Source organism: Bombina bombina, chromosome 1 (genome assembly GCF_027579735.1).
Source record: "Bombina bombina isolate aBomBom1 chromosome 1, aBomBom1.pri, whole genome shotgun sequence".
In the NCBI taxonomy this organism is placed as follows: domain Eukaryota; kingdom Metazoa; phylum Chordata; class Amphibia; order Anura; family Bombinatoridae; genus Bombina; species Bombina bombina.
The window spans coordinates 1,281,862,486-1,281,877,367 of NC_069499.1; the positions used below are offsets into that span (position 1 = coordinate 1,281,862,486).

At 39.9% G+C, this 14,882-nt stretch overlaps 1 protein-coding gene across 1 annotated transcript in view; it reads right to left on the reverse strand.

Annotated features, from left to right (window-relative positions):
- Window positions 1-6,646: 6,646 nt before the first annotated feature.
- The window catches only part of SS18L2 (SS18 like 2), a 52,236-nt gene continuing 44,000 nt past the window's right edge, over window positions 6,647-14,882 (reverse strand). Inside the window, exon 4 of the mRNA XM_053701472.1 lies at window positions 6,647-8,345. The gene's annotated coding sequence lies outside the window, so the exon portion shown is untranslated. The remainder of the gene's footprint in view (window positions 8,346-14,882) is intronic.

The window sequence follows — 14,882 nt, forward strand, 5'->3', positions numbered from 1 at the left end:
ATACAAAGCTGAAGAGGTCGCATGTGAAAACGAGCAAAGGGGATCGCGTCCGATGCAGCAGTCATAAGACCTAGAATTTCCATGCATAAGGCTACCGAAGGGAATGATTGTGACTGAAGGTTTCGACAAGCTGCCATCAGTTTTAGACGCCTCTTGTCTGTTAAAGACAGAGTCATGGACACTGAATCTATTTGGAAACCCAGAAAAGTTACCCTTGTCTGAGGAATCAATGAACTTTTTGGTAAATTGATCCTCCAACCATGATCTTGAAGAAACAACACAAGTCGATTCGTATGAAATTCTGCTAAATGTAAAGACTGAGCAAGTACCAAGATATCGTCCAAATAAGGAAATACCACAATACCCTGTTCTCTGATTACAGACAGAAGGGCACCGAGAACCTTTGTAAAAAATCTTGGAGCTGTAGCAAGGCCAAACGGCAGAGCCACAAACTGGTAATGCTTGTCCAGAAAAGAGAATCTCAGGAACCGATAATGATCCGGATGAATCGGAATATGCAGATATGCATCCTGTAAATCTATTGTGGACATATAATTCCCTTGCTGAACAAAAGGCAAGATAGTCCTTACAGTTACCATCTTGAACGTTGGTATCCTTACATAACGATTCAATATTTTTAGATCCAGAACTGGTCTGAAGGAATTCTCCTTCTTTGGTACAATGAAGAGATTTGAATAAAACCCCATCCCCTGTTCCTGAACTGGAACTGGCATAATTACTCCAGTCAACTCTAGATCTGAAACACAATTCAGAAATGCTTGAGCTTTTACTGGATTTACTGGGACACGGGAAAGAAAAAATCTCTTTGCAGGAGGTCTCATCTTGAAACCAATTCTGTACCCTTCTGAAACAATATTCTGAATCCAAGGATTGTGAACAGAATTGATCCAAATTTCTTTGAAAAAACGTAACCAGCTGAGCTGGAATGAGGGCCGCACCTTCATGTGGACTTAGAAGCAGGCTTTGCCTTTCTGGCTGGCTTGGATTTATTCCAGATTGGAGATGGTTTCCAAACTGAAACTGCTCCTGAGGATGAAGGATCAGGTTTTTGTTCTTTGTTGAAACGAAAGGAACGAAAACGATTATTAGCTCTGTTTTTACCCTTAGATTTTTTATCCTGTGGTAAAAAAGTTCCTTTCCCACCAGTAACAGTTGAAATAATAGAATCCAACTGAGAACCAAATAATTTGTTACCCTGGAAAGAAATGGAAAGTAGAGTTGATTTAGAAGCCATATCAGCATTCCAAGTCTTAAGCCATAAAGCTCTTCTAGCTAAAATAGCTAGAGACATAAACCTGACATCAACCCTGATAATATCAAAGATGGCATCACAGATAAAATTATTAGCATGCTGAAGAAGAATAATAATATCATGAGAATCATGATGTGTTACTTGTTGCGCTAAGGTTTCCAACCAAAAAGTTGAAGCTGCAGCAACATCAGCCAAAGATATAGCAGGTCTAAGAAGATTACCTGAACACAGATAAGCTTTTCTTAGAAAGGATTCAATTTTCCTATCTAAAGGATCCTTAAACGAAGTACCATCTGACGTAGGAATAGTAGTACGTTTAGCAAGGGTAGAAATAGCCCCATCAACTTTAGGGATTTTGTCCCAAAATTCTAATCTGTCAGACGGCACAGGATATAATTGCTTAAAACGTTTAGAAGGAGTAAATGAATTACCCAATTTATCCCATTCTTTGGAAATTACTGCAGAAATAGCATTAGGAACAGGAAAAACTTCTGGAATAACCACAGGAGATTTAAATACCTTATCCAAACGTTTAGAATTAGTATCAAGAGGACCAGAATCCTCTATTTCTAAAGCAATTAGAACTTCTTTAAGTAAAGAACGAATAAATTCCATTTTGAATAAATATGAAGATTTATCAGCATCAACCTCTGAGACAGAATCCTCTGAACCAGAAGAGTCATCAGAATCAGAATGATGATGTTCATTTAAAAATTCATCTGTAGGGAGAGAAGTTTTAAAAGATGTTTTACGTTTATTAGAAGGAGAAATAACAGGCATAGCCTTCTTTATGGATTCAGAAACAAAATCTCTTATGTCATCAGGAACATTCTGCACCTTAGATGTTGAAGGAACTGCAACAGGCAATGGTACTTTACTAAAGGAAATATTATCTGCATTAACAAGTTTGTCATGACAATCAATACAAACAACAGCTGGAGGAATAGCTACCAAAAGTTTACAGCAGATACACTTAGCTTTGGTAGATCCAGCACTAGACAGCGATTTTCCTGTAGTATCTTCTGACTCAGATGCAACGTGAGACATCATGCAATATGTAAGAGAAAAAACAACAACATATAAAGCAAAATTGATCAAATTCCTTAAATGACAGTTTCAGGAATGGGAAAAAATGCCAAAGAACAAGCTTCTAGCAACCAGAAGCAATGAAAAATGAGACTTAAATAATGTGGAGACAAAAGCGACGCCCATATTTTTTAGCGCCAAATAAGACGCCCACATTATTTGGCGCCTAAATGCCTTTTGGCGCCAAAAATGACGCCACATCCGGAACGCCAACATTTTTGGCGCAAAATAACGTCAAAAAATGACGCAACTTCCGGCAACACGTATGACGCCGGAAACGGAAAAGAATTTTTGCGCCAAAAAAGTCTGCGCCAAGAATGACGCAATAAAATGAAGCATTTTCAGCCCCCGCGAGCCTAACAGCCCACAGGGAAAAAAGTCAAATTTTTGAAGGTAAGAAAAAATGATTAAATCAAATGCATTATCCCAAATATGAAACTGACTGTCTGAAAAATAAGGAAAGTTGAACATTCTGAGTCAAGGCAAATAAATGTTTGAATACATATATTTAGAACTTTATAAACAAAGTGCCCAACCATAGCTTAGAGTGTCACAGAAAATAAGATTTACTTACCCCAGGACACTCATCTACATGTTTGTAGAAAGCCAAACCAGTACTGAAACGAGAATCAGCAGAGGTAATGGTATATATAAGAGTATATCGTCGATCTGAAAAGGGAGGTAAGAGATGAATCTCTACGACCGATAACAGAGAACCTATGAAATAGACCCCTTAGAAGGAGATCACTGCATTCAAATAGGCAATACTCTCCTCACATCCCTCTGACATTCACTGCACGCTGAGAGGAAAACCGGGCTCCAACTTGCTACGGAGCGCATATCAACGTAGAATCTAGCACAAACTTACTTCACCACCTCCATCGGAGGCAAAGTTTGTAAAACTGAATTGTGGGTGTGGTGAGGGGTGTATTTATAGGCATTTTGAGGTCTGGGAAACTTTGCCCCTCCTGGTAGGAATGTATATCCCATACGTCACTAGCTCATGGACTCTTGCTAATTACATGAAAGAAACCTTATTTAAACGTTTAGATTTGGTATCAAGAGGACCAGTTTCCTCTATTTCTAATGCAATTAAGACTTCTTTAAGTAAAGAACGAATAAATTCCATTTTGAATAAATATGAAGATTTATCAGTATCAACCTCTGAGACAGAATCCTCTGAACCAGAGGAATCATTATCAGAATCAGAATGATGATGCTCATTTAAAAATTCATCTGAAAAATGAGAAGTTTTAAAAGACCTTTTACGTTTACTAGAAGGAGGAATAACAGACATAGCCTTCTTAATAGATTTAGAAACAAAATCTCTTATGTTAACAGGAACACCCTGAGTATTAGATGTTGATGGAACAGCAACAGGTAATGGAACTTTACTAAAGGAAATATTATCTGCATTAACAAGTTTGTCATGACATTCATTACAAACAACAGCCGGAGGAACAGATACCACAAGTTTACAGCAAATACACTTAACTTTGGTAGATCCAGCATCAGGCAGCTATTTTCCAGAAGTATCTTCTGATTCAGGGTCAATCTGAGACATCTTGCAATATGTAATAGAAAAAACAACATATAAAGCAAAATTGATCAAATTCCTTAAATGACAGTTTCAGGAATGGGAAAAAATGCCAGTGAACAAGCTTCTAGCAACCAGAAGCAAATAAACAATGAGACTTAAATAATGTGGAGACAATAATGACGCCCATATTTTTTAGCGCCAAAAAAGACGCCCACATTATTTGGCGCCTAAATGCTTTTAGCGACAAAAATGACGCCACATCCGGTAACGCCTGACACTTTTGCCGCAAAAACGTCAAAAAAATGACGCAACTTCCGGTGACAAGTATGACGCCGGAAATAACAAAGAAATTTTTTGCGCCAAAAAAGTCCGCGCCAAGAATGACGCAATAAAATGAAGCATTTTCAGCCCCCGCGAGCCTAACAGCCCACAGGAAAAAAAGTCAAATTTTAAGGTAAGAAAAAAATTGATTATTCAAATGCATTATCCCAAATAATGAAACTGACTGTCTGAAATAAGGAATATTGAACATCCTGAATCAAGGCAAATAAATGTTTAAACACATATATTTAGAACTTTATATAAAAGTGCCCAACCATAGCTTAGAGTGTCACAAAAATAAGACTTACTTACCCCAGGACACTCATCTACATGTAGTAGAAAGCCAAACCAGTACTGAAACGAGAATCAGTAGAGGTAATGGTATATATAAGAGTATATCGTCGATCTGAAAAGGGAGGTAAGAGATGAATCTCTACGACTGATAACAGAGAACCTATGAAATAGACCCCGTAGGAGGAGATCATTGAATTCAAATAGGCAATACTCTCTTCACATCCCTCTGACATTCACTGCACACTGAGAGGAAAACCGGGCTCCAGCCTGCTGTGAAGCGCATATCAACGAAGAATCTAGCACAAACTTGCTTCACCACCTCCATGGGAGGCAAAGTTTGTAAAACTGATTTGTGGGTGTGGTGAGGGGTGTATTTATAGGCATTTTGAGGTTTGGGAAACTTTTCCCCTCCTGGTAGGAATCTATATCCCATGCGTCACTAGCTCATGGACTCTTGCTAATTACATGAAAGAAAATAGGATTAAATAGAACCTTTCCTTCCAAAGTGGTATGGCTAAATCATCTTTATGCATAGTGGGCATCGTACTCAGAAATTCTGTATCTTCTTACAGTGGTTGCTTTTGGTAACCAAATACATACAGAAAGCAGTCTGCAAGGAACGAACAGCAGCAAAGTGGCTTGTTCTATGGTCTTGTTTTCCCTCTGAGAGTAGCCTCGTCAGTGAGGTGCAGTCATATCCCCCTTAGCACATTATGCAAGGAGTCCATGGGGTCTATTTAAGAAGCAGCGGATGCTGCCTCCGACCCACTCCGCTTCAGTTCCGGCTGAAGCGGAAGTTAAGAAACAGTGGTCCTAATTAAGTCGTCCGCCACCTCTGAGGTGGTGGATAGCAATCCGCACGATCAAATACGATCGGGCTGATTGACACCCCCTGCTAGCACCCGATTGGCCGCGAATCTGCAGGGGTGGTATTGCACCAGCAGTTCACAAGAACTGCTGGTGCAATAATAAATGGTGACAGCGTATGCTGTCGGCATTTATCCATGTGCGGCGGACATGATCCGCTATATCGGATCATGTCCGTCCGCACATTAATAAATGGACCCCCGTGTCTGGTTTGCCCCATCACCCTTAGGGAGACTTTCCCCAGTTTCATAATACAAATACACAAAAAAGTAGTCTGCCAGGAATGAACAACATCTAAGTGCCTTGTTCTATTGCCTGGTTACCACCTGGGAGTAGAACTTTCCTGAAGTATATCCGTCTGATTCCACCTAACAGGGTCAGTCCAGCTCGAAATACCAGGCAATTCTCATCTGAACAAGGTAAATTAAAACCCCAGACAATTGTTTTTGCCTCATTTGGACCTTGTGAGAAGGCAAAACAATCATCTTAAAAGGGACAGTCAACACCAGAATGTTTGTTGTTTAAAAAGATAATCTTTTTATTACAGATTCCTCAGTTTTGCATAACCAACACAATTATAATAATACACGTTTTACCTCTGTAATAACCTTGAATCTATGCCTCTGCAAACTGCCCCCTTATTTCAGTTCATTTGACAGACTTGCATTTTAGCCAATCAGTGGTCACTCCTAGGTAACTTCACGTTCGTGAGCTCAATGTTATCTTTATGAAACACATGAACTAATGGCCTCTAGTGGTGAAAAATGCATTCAGATTAGAGGCGGCTTTCAAGGTCTAAGAAATTAGCATATGAACCTCCTAGGTTTAGCTTTCAACTAAGAATACCAAGAGAACACAGCAGAATTGGTGATAAAAGTAAATTGGACAGTTGTTTCAAATTAAATGCCCTATTTGAATCATGAGAGGTTTTTTTTGGACTTGACTGTCCATTTAAGTTTTAGTGTGTTTTTTTTTTTATTCCTTTCCAGCCGTGCTATTTAGTGGCTTCTGTTTGCTCGGCTGCCCTTAGCTTGTGGAGGGGGTAGGATTTTTATAACTTTCAAGAGCTGCTATATTTTTAGGCTGTATTTACTGAGAGGTTCTCTGTTCATGTACTTATTTGCAACCTAAAACAAATAAAAAAGGACACCAGCATTGTACACCATTTAACTTTGACCTCTGCTATCTCACCCTACTTTACATAACTAATCTGAATGTTCACCAGTAGTTCGATCTATAAAGCCTCAAATAAAAGTCATGTACACTTTAGGATGTAAAGCATATATATACATGCCATTTAATTTTTATTTCTTTTGTCATACAAAAATACTCTGCAATAATGCTCTGAAAAAGTTTTGAAGAATAAAACAAACACATTGTAGAAATAATTGAATGGTTTAAATGGAAGTTATAACAAACAAACTAAGAAAGTCTAATATTAAATCACTAAATTAGCACAGATGGCTGGTTAAAAAGGTAGCCATGTGACTACAAATGGGTCACTCTCATGTCAAATAAAAGGAATACAAACAGCTCTGACATTTGCTTTAAAAACATATGGTTTATTAGCAATTATGTGTGTAATATAAAAAAGATAAACCGATACACACACACAGGATGTTATAAATATATTCAAAATTACAAACTGACTTAAAAAAAAAAAAAGATAATGCACACAAATTAAAGGGGGCATAAAACTCCAAATTTTTCTTTTGTGATTCAGAAACAGCATGACATTTTAAACAATTTTCAAAATAACTTCTATTATCACATTTTCTCTTTTGTTAAAAAGCTTTAAAGGGACAGTTTACTCAAAAAATTTCTCCCCTTTAATTTGTTCCCAATGATCCACTTTACCTGCTGGAGTGTATTAAATTGTTTACAAGTAGCTCCTTTACCCTTATATTGGCATCTGAAATTGTTAATTTAGCATGTGGTATCCCCACCTATTCTGAAAGTTTGTGGCCGCGCGTACCAGCTATAGATAAGCTTTGTAAACACAACCAGAAGAAGAAATTACACTCCCAGTGGGATATAGCAGAGATAAGGTAATACAATGTTGATTTTCCATTGTTCTCTCCAAGTATTGGTGATTGTTTTATGGACAGATATAAGATAAAGAAGCAGGTATATGTGCACAATGTGATACAGTAATGAGATCGGATTATACCTACAAGCTCAACCTATTTTATTAGGCTGTGGCTTCAAAACACAAAATCAGAGCTTTAATATACACAAATAAACCTTAAAAAGCTAATTTTTCATACATTTTTTTTTCTCTGCAGTTGGTAAAAAAGCAATTGTAAACACATTAAGGAGAAAACTATTTTTCAGTATACTGTCCCTTTAAGCATAAAATAAGGAGCGTGCACGTGTTTGGAGCACTATATGGCAGCAGTTTTGCAAGAGTGTTACACATTAGCAAAGATACTAAATGGCAGCTCTATTTCCTGCTATGTTGTGCTCCAACTTAGGTATATTTTCAACCAAGAATACCATGGGAACAAAGCAAATTTGATAACAGAAATAAATTGAAAATGGTTTTAAAATTCTATGCTCTGTCTAAAGCACACAAGAACAAAATGTTGGGTGTCATATCCCTTTAAAGTCTAATAAACATTCACTAACAAGCAAGATTTGCACTGTTTTACTGTCTCCTTCACCGCACCAATATAAATGAAGACCTGCAGTGTTGCATAGCCAGGATTCTGAATCTTGCAGAACACAATCTAGCCCACAGAAAATATATACAATATTCAAAGATTATGTGAAAATCAGGAAAATAAATTTACTTTTTTGTTGGCCATTCAAGAATCATCATTTTAAAAGGGAGATTTGAGTTTAAAGTCCCTTTAATAATGGTCATTTCCTAGCAATGTGTTTATTTAAATGGCAGTGCATCGACTATCATAAAGATCAGGAATAAGGGCTGCCAAGTGATCCATGGATTGTTCCTTCTTGTTTCTAAAAAAAAAAAAAAAAATTCATATTAACTATGAACATATTAAAGATCAGACAACATCTCCCACACTCCCATGCATCATTTTCAAAAACATTTTTATAACAGCATTTACTAAAGATGGAGAGAAAATCAACACTCACAGCACTATGGGTTTCCGAAAAACACAATTTATGCTTACCTGATAAATTTATTTCTCTTGTGGTGTATCCAGTCCACGGATCATCCATTACTTGTGGGATATTCTCATTCCCAACAGGAAGTTGCAAGAGGACACCCACAGCAGAGCTGTAATATAGCTCCTCCCCTAACTGTCATAGCCAGTCATTCGACCGAAAACAAGCCAAGAAAGGAGGAACCATAGGGTGCATTGGTTACTGTAGTTTAAATTTAAAAATTACCTGCCTTAAAATGACAGGGCGGGCCGTGGACTGGATACACCACAAGAGAAATAAATTTATCAGGTAAGCATAAATTGTGTTTTCTCTTGTAAGGTGTATCCAGTCCACGGATCATCCATTACTTGTGGGATATCAATACCAAAGCTAAAGTACACGGATGAAGGGAGGGACAAGGCAGGAACTTAAATGGAAGGAACCACTGCCCGTAAAACCTTTCTCCCAAATATAGCCTCCGAAGAAGCAAAAGTATCAAATTTGTAAAATTTTGAAAAAATATGAAGCGAAGACCAAGTCGTCGCCTTGCAAATCTGATCAAAAGAAGCCTCATTTTTAAAGGCCCAAGTGGAAGCCACAGCTCTAGTGGAATGAGCTGTAATCCTTTCAGGAGGCTGCTGTCCAGCAGTCTCATAGGCTAAGCGGATTAAGCTTCTTAGTCAAAAAGAAAAAGAGGTTGACGAAGCCTTTTGACCTCTCCTCTGTCCAGAGTAGACAACAAACAAAGCAGATGTTTGACGAAAATCTTTAGTAGCTTGTAAGTAAAACTTTAAAGCACAGACCACGTCCAAATTGTGTAACACAAGGATGGAACAACAATCTCTTGATTGATATTCTTGTTAGATACCACCTTAGGTAAGAACCCAGGTTTGGTACGCAGGACTACCTTATCCGTATGAAAAATCAGATAAGGAGAATCACATTGTAAGGCAGATAGCTCAGAGACTCTACGAGCCGAGGAAATAGCTACCAAAAAAAGAACTTTCCAAGATAAAAGCTTGATATCTATGGAATGAAGAGGTTCAAACGGAACTCCTTGAAGAACCTTAAGAACCAAGTTTAAGCTCCATGGTGGAGCAACAGGTTTAAACACAGGCTTGATTCTAACTAAAGCCTGACAAAATGCCTGAACGTCTGGAACATCTGCCAGACGCTTAACTAGCTGACAATCCTTTTTCCAAACCTTCTTGGAGAAAAGATAATATCCTAGCAATCCTGACCTTACTCCATGAGTAACCCTTGGATTCACACCAATAAAGATATCTACGCCATACCTTATGGTAAATTTTCCTGGTGACAGGCTTTCGTGCCTGTCTTAAGGTATCAATAACTGACTCGGAGAAGCCACGCTTTGATAAAATCAAGCGTTCAATCTCCAGGCAGTCAGCCTCAGAGAAATTAGATTTGGATGGTTGAAAGGACCCTGAAGTAGAAGGTCCTGTTTCAGAGGCAGAGACCATGGTGGAAAGGATGACATGTCCACTAGATCTGCATACCAGGTCCTGCGTGGCCACGCAGGTGCTATCAGAATCACTGATGCTCTCTCCTGCTTGATCTTGGCAATCAGTCGAGGGAGCAGAGGAAACGGTGGAAACACAAGCCAGGTTGAAAGACCAGGGCGCTGCTAGAGCATCTATCAGTGTCGCCTTGGGATCCCTGGACCTGGATCCGTAACACGGAAGCTTGGCGTTCTGGCGAGACGCCATGAGATCCAGTTCTGGTTTGCCCCAACGATGAATCAGTTGTGCAAATGCCTCCGGATGGAGTTCCCACTCTCCCGGATGAAAAGTCTGACGACTTAGAAAATCCGCCTCCCAGTGCTCTACACCTGGGATATGGATAGCTGATAGGTGGCAAGAGTGAATCTCTGCCCAGCTAATTATTTTTGAAACTTCTAACATCTCTAGGGAACTTCTCGTTCCCCCTTGATGGTTGATGTAAGCTACAGTCGTGATGTTGTCCGACTGAAATCTGATGTACCTCAGAGTTGCTAACTGAGGCCAAGCCTGAAGAGCCTTGAATATCGCTTAGTTCCAGAATATTTAATGGAAGGAGAGACTCCTCCTGAGTCCACGATCCCTGAGCCTTCAGGGAGTTCCAGACTGCACCCCAACCTAGAAGGCTGGCATCTGTCGTAACAATTGTCCAATCTGGCCTGCGAAAGGTCATACCTTTGGACAGATGGACCCGAGATAGCCACCAGAGAAGAGAATCCCTGGTCTCTTGGTCCAGATTCAGTTGAGGGGACAAATCTGTGTAATCCCCGCTCCACTGACTGAGCATGCATAGTTGCAGCGGTCTGAGATGTAAGCGTGCAAACGGCACTATGTCCATTGCCGCTACCATTAAGCCGATTACTTCCATACACTGAACCACCGAAGGGCGCGGAATGGAATGAAGAACCCGGCAGGAATTTAGAAGCTTTAATAACCTGGACTCCGTCAGGTGAATTTTCATTTCTACAGAATCTATAAGAGTCCCTAGAAAGGAAACTCTTGTGAGTGGGGATAGAGAACTCTTTTCCTCGTTCACTTTCCACCCATGCGACCACAGAAATGCCAGTACTACGTCCGTATGAGACTTGGCAATTTGGAAGTTTGACGCCTGTATCAGGATGTCGTCTAAATAAGAGGCTACTGCTATGCCCCGCGGCCTTAGGACCGCCATAAGTGACCCTAGAACCTTTGTAAAGATTCTTGGGGCTGTAGCTAATCCCAAGGGAAGAGCTACAACTGGTAATGCCCGTCTTAAAAGGCAAACCTGAGAAACCGATGATGATCTTTGTGTATCGGAATGTGAAGATAAGCATCCTTTAGATCCACTGTAGTCATATATTGACCCTCCTGGATCAGTGGTAGGATGGTACGAATAGTTTCCATCTTGAACGACGGAACTTTGAGGAATTTGTTTAAGATCTTTAGATCCAAAATTGGTCTGAAGGTTCCCTCTTTTTTGGGAACCACAAACAGATTTGAGTAAAAACCCTGTCCCTGTTCCTCCTTTGGAACTGGATGGATCACTCCCATAACTAGGAGGACTCGTACACAGTGTAAGAATGCCTCTCTCTTTATCTGGTGTGCAGATAATTGTGAAAGGTGAAATCTCCCTTTTGGGGGGGAAGCTTTGAAGTCCAGAAGATATCCCTGGGATATAATTTCCAACGCCCAGGGATCCTGAACATCTCTTGCCCACGCCTGGGCAAAGAATGAAAGTCTGCCCCCTACTAGATCCGTTCCCGGATAGGGGGCCGTTCCTTCATGCTGTCTTAGAGGCAGCAGCAGGCTTTTTTACCTGCTTACCTTTTTTCCATGTCAGGTTTGGTCTCCAGACCGTCTTGGATTGAGCAAAAGTTCCCTCTTGTTTATTATTAGAGGAAGTTGATGCCGCACCTGCCTTGAAGTTTTGAAAGGCACGAAAATTAGACTGTTTGGCCCTAGATTTGGACCTGTCCTGAGGAAGGGCATGACCTTTTCCTCCAGTGATATCAGCAATAATCTCCTTCAACCAGGCCCGAATAGGGTCTGCCCCTTGAAGGGAATGTTAAGTAGCTTAGATTTTGAAGTCACGTCAGCTGACCATGATCTAAGCCATAGCGCTCTGCGCACCTGTATAGCAAAACCAGAATTCTTAGCCGTTAGTTTAGTCAAATGAACAATGGCATCAGAATAAAAGAATTGGCTAGCTTAAGTGCTCTAAGTTTGCCAAGTATGTCATCCAATGGAGTTGCTACCTGTAAAGCCTCTTCCAGAGACTCAAACCAGTACGCCGCAGCAGCAGTGACAGGGGCAATGCATGCAAGGGGCTGTAGGATAAAACCTTGTTGAATAAATATTTTCTTAAGGTAACCTCTAATTTTTTTATCCATTGGATCTAAAAAAAAAAAAGCACAACTGTCCTCGACAGGGATAGTAGTACGCTTTACTAGAGTAGAAACTGCTCCCTCCACCTTAGGGACTGTCTGCCATAAGTCCCATGTGGTGGCATCTATTGGAAACATTTTTCTAAAAATAGGAGGGGAAGAGAACGGCACACCTGGTCTATCCCATTCCTTATTAATAATTTCTGTAAACCTTTTAGGCATTTGGAAAAACATCAGTACACACCGGCACTGCTAAGTATTTATCCGGTCTACACAATTTCTCTGGCACTGCAATGGTATCACAGTCATTCAGAGCAGCTAAAACCTCCCTAAGCAACACGCGGAGGTGTTCAAGCTTAAATTTAAATGTAGAAATATTAGAATCAGGTATCTTTCCTGAGTCATTAACATCACCCACTGACTGAGCTCTCTTTCCTCAGCTTCTGCATATTGTGAGGCAGTATCAGACATGGTTCTTAAAGCGTCAGTATGCTCTGCATTTTGTCTCACCCCAGAGCTATCTCGCTTACCTCTAATTTCAGGTAGTCTGGCTAATACCGCTGACAGTGTATTATCCATGACTGCCGCCATGTCTTGTAAAGTAAACGCTATGGGCACCCTAGATGTACTTGGCGACATTTGAGCGTGAGTCCCTTAAGCGGGAGTCAAAGGGTCTGACACGTGGGGAAAGTTAGTCGGCATAACTCCCCCCTCGACAGATTCCTCTGGTGATACATTTTTTAAAGACAGAAAATGATCTTTATTGCATAAAATGAAATCAGTACATTTGGTACACATTCTAAGAGGGGGTTCCACCATGGCTTTTAAACATAATAAACAAGGAGTTTCTTCTATGTCAGACATGTTTATACAGAATAGCAATGAGACTAGCAAGCTTGGAAAACACTTTAAATCAAGTTAACAAGCAAATATAAAAAACGGTACTGTGCCTTTAAGAGAAACAAATTTTGTCAGAATTTGAAAAACAGTGAAAAAATGCAGTAAATCAACCGAAATTTTTACAGTGTGTCTAATAGGCTAACAGAGCATTGCACCCACTTGCAAATGGATGATTAACCCCTTAGTTCAAAAAACGGATCAAAAAAAACGAAATAGACGTTTTTTAACAGTCACAACCAACTGCCACAGCAAGCTGTGGCCCTACCTTCCCCAATAAACTACTTTGGAAAGCCTTTGGGCCCTTTAGAGATGTCCTATAGCATTCAGAGGGCCTTTGAGGGAAGCTGGATGTCACAGTTTGTAATTTTAACTGCACCAACTGTAACTTTTATACTACAACAGTGGAAATTGTTTCTAGTCAAAATAAAGCCAGCCATGTGGAAAAAACTAGGCCCCAATAAAGTTTTATCATCAAAGCATATATAAAAACGATTAAACATGCCAGCAAACATTTTATATTTAACCACTCTCTCCTACAACATCCTTGCTTGTTGAGAGTTGCAAGAGAATAACTGGCTATGATAGTTAGGGGAGGAGCTATATTACAGCTCTTCTGTGGGTGTCCTCTTGCAACTTCCTGTTGGGAATGAGAATATCCCACAAGTAATGGATGATCCGTGGACTGGATACACCTTACAAGAGAAATGTGGGTCCTCTAATAAATCCTACATATCAGCCACCGTACCACAAAGAGGAACATGCGACAACTCATTTGAAAGAGGTAGTAGTATGAACCCCATAAGATGTACCTGATCACAATAAAAACCAGGGAGTTTTTCTTGAGAGGCAGTGGGCTCTAACACAGCTCCTATCTCCTCTCTTTCTATGACCTAAGATGAGAAGACTCTTCTGAATGATGGGTCACATAATTTTGGAAATAAGCCATTCTCATTAGTAGAGGATTGCCATAGCAACGGCAATTACCTACCTAATGCATTTACTGCTTCAGGGTAGCATTTTATAGACTTCCATCCCCTAAAGATATCATACACTAAACATTAAGTAGGTTAGTGCCAGGGCTCATATATAAAGCCTTGATTCTATAAGCAAATACAGTTTTCAGATATATAGAAAGATATACAGAGATTATCAAAAAAAAAAAATGACTAACTGATAATGGTATGAAGCTTATTCTACTCAATGACTGGGAATGTCAAGTTTCTCTCCATCCATGTTTATATAGGCATTATCGTATTTGCTAAACAAGTTATGGTGTACTAGTAAATTGAAATGATAATGATATCTGGGCTAATGCCCTTAAAGTGAATGTAAAGTAAACAATATTAGCTAAAGTCAACCGATAGAATTTAAAAAATGAATGAGACTTTCATTCATGAAATCTTTAGTGTATAACTGTATACTTATCTTCAGAGATATTTCACTAGAAATGCTATACGGATAAGAGCTGAACCTCCGGTCGCCATATTTAGCTACTGATTGACAGATGACTCATCTGCAATCAACAAATCGCTTAATTCCCCAGGGGGGGGGGGGGGGGGGGGGGGGGGGGGGGGGGGGGGGGGGGGGGGGGGGGGGGGGGGGGGGGG